The sequence below is a fragment of the Oratosquilla oratoria genome, chromosome 27 (assembly GCF_046742065.1).
Source record: "Oratosquilla oratoria isolate Oo_2021 chromosome 27, ASM4674206v1, whole genome shotgun sequence".
Taxonomy (NCBI): domain Eukaryota; kingdom Metazoa; phylum Arthropoda; class Malacostraca; order Stomatopoda; family Squillidae; genus Oratosquilla; species Oratosquilla oratoria.
This window is the reverse complement of record NC_134803.1, coordinates 28,127,812-28,130,311: the sequence shown is the minus strand read 5'-3', so window position 1 is coordinate 28,130,311 and position 2,500 is coordinate 28,127,812. Positions and strand designations below refer to the sequence as shown.

At 33.8% G+C, this 2,500-nt stretch overlaps 1 protein-coding gene across 1 annotated transcript in view; it reads right to left on the bottom strand.

Annotated features, from left to right (window-relative positions):
• Positions 1 to 2,500, bottom strand: part of LOC143039933 (cell adhesion molecule 2-like) — a 298,444-nt gene that overhangs the window by 295,467 nt on the left and 477 nt on the right. The window contains exon 1 of the mRNA XM_076210344.1: positions 1 to 2,500. This exon is cut by the window's left edge and continues 545 nt beyond it; it is cut by the window's right edge and continues 477 nt beyond it. The gene's annotated coding sequence lies outside the window, so the exon portion shown is untranslated.

Below are 2,500 nucleotides of genomic sequence, written 5' to 3'. Positions count from 1 at the left end.
TTTTCCAGCTTATTGCAATAATTATCTATATATATTTTGACTTGTAGATAGATGAAAAATGGAGAATAGATGATTATATTTCCGATTATATTTACCAAAGTAAATTAAATTTTCTGATTACAGACTCACTGTTTAGCTTGAGAACAACTTTAATTATCTCATCTATTGAAAATGCTCTGGACGGCTATACAGAATTATCAGATAGGCAGAAAGCACTCTTCTTATGGTCTATCCTTACTTGTAAGTACTGCAAAGTTTTTAAAACATGTTAATGATGATCAAAATTGGGTTCGTTAAATCTAAAAACCCAGTACTGTGTCTTCGAGCTTCATAATTGGTTATTTGATGATTCAAAGGTTCTCACTGATCCGCTAACGTGTTGCTCTCATGACGTCATAGCAACGTTTCATTGATTAGGATATTTGATGTTCTTAAACGCTCAAGAAATGTTTTTTCTTGTGACAAAATGGGGAAGGACCATCAAGTGTCATATTTTGTAGATGGAATGCTTTTCTCCTTAGAAAATTCTTAGGAGACCTATGGTTAATAGTGAGACGTTTATCTTTTCTAAATAAGTCTGTTAATTATTTTAGATTATACTGCATGACAGACCTCATAGATGGTATTTTTCTTATCTGTCTTTTACGCTAGATTAACCGTATCAAAAGAATTACTGTCCTCATATGACAAATGAAGACTAGGTCTTTATGGTATTTATATACTTTAACAATAATAACATTTGCTTGTATAGCTCTGATAGTTTCTGACAGTTTTAGCGTGGACAGAATTTATTGTTTATGAAATCACTAATGCATAGGTCCTAAATGTAACACCAAGTGTAAGAGTTCTTGCTAGAGCACGTGCAAATACACTTTCTTATTTCTTCTTATGTATTATGTGAAGCATATATCATTATATTTAAATTCCACTTGCTTATTTGCCCAATATTTCCATAGGGCGTACTGCCATTTGTTGTTGGTGGAATCATATATTGTGCTTCCAACTTTTTCTTTCAGTAATGAATTATTTCTCTACGTATTTCCAGTGTTCTTTGAAACATCTACAAGCAAAAATGCAGGTATAAGTTCATTTGAAAAATATTCCAAAGGGTTTTGTCTGTATTGATGGCATTATTTAGCTTTTGATGCCTTTGTTAGTTTATCTATTAACAACTTACAACATTTTAAGTTTCTGATCGATTGTATATTTCTTGTCCTATTTAGCTATTTATGTCTCTGTTGCTGTATTCCTTCGAAGAGTTCTCTCGACTTTTCCGCTCCTTGTCTGCTACGTTGCCATCCTGGGCGAGAACCATATGTTTATGCAGATACGCCCCAAAAAGAAAACTTCACGAATTCGAACTTCTTTATGCATAAACTTTCTCGAAAATGCACCCATTGTCTTCTTTTCCCTCTAATCTGGTCTCTCTTTAAAAGCGAAGAAAATATTCATGATAATCTTATCTCGGTGACAAATGCTGTTTTTTCTTTTCTCGGCTGTCTGTTTCCTATATACCAAAGTTCAACACCAGACTTTCCTATATGTTATTAAAACTGTATCATTGAAATATAATGTCTTGCAACTACTATTTGATAGCAATAAGATTTCAGTTTCTCATGCAGCACTTGATGTGAGAAAATATATGAAAACACATGAAAACTATGATACAGTTCTTTAGAATTGGTTCATCAATATCTTAATCATAGATAGATAAACAATATAATAGATTTGTCATTTTTGTATTTCTTTCTAATGTAGAACACTCTGATGGGGTTGGTATATTTCATATGATAATAATAATTATCATTTCAAAATTTAAATGACTTGACAGTTGTTTATATTTATATGGTCTTCTTGATTCATGTCTATGATATACTACATATTTTTCTTAACTTAAACAGTCCCTGTAGGTTCTGCCTATCATATTAGTTTTATTTTTCTGTGATCATGTAATTGTAAGATTCTTTGTTACCTTTTTGTCAATACCAAGCAATTATTTCTCTGGTTTTGTCTTGCACAGCTGAAGAACATCTGGGCCTCTTGGACAAGTATATCGGAATGTCCTTAATATTCTACTTTATTTTCACTTTAATTTTTCAATACGTATTGATATCTATATTTTTCTACAGCTTAAGCTCGCACTGACGGAGAAGAGTCGGGATTTTTTCAAGTACATCTACTCTACACCTTTTCGATATATCTATTTGCGCACACTCACATCAGTCGGGATGAGTTTGATATCTTCAACGATCCCTACAAACTCCAGAAACCCATTCCACAAGTTTCCATCCCGTCATCTTTACCTGGTTACTTTTTTTCATTGTTTCTTTTTCTGGATTAACCGCTTCTGTCTGGTACGCACTCGGACCTTTTGGAAAAGACGACGCTTCCGGAGCCGAGATTCTTCTTGAAATCACCAGAAGGTCTCCGCCGGCTTCTTTCCGCCCCTTCGGGGCAATTAAACCTCGCAGTTGGAGCCTCAGTCTCCAGCCTCATTTGA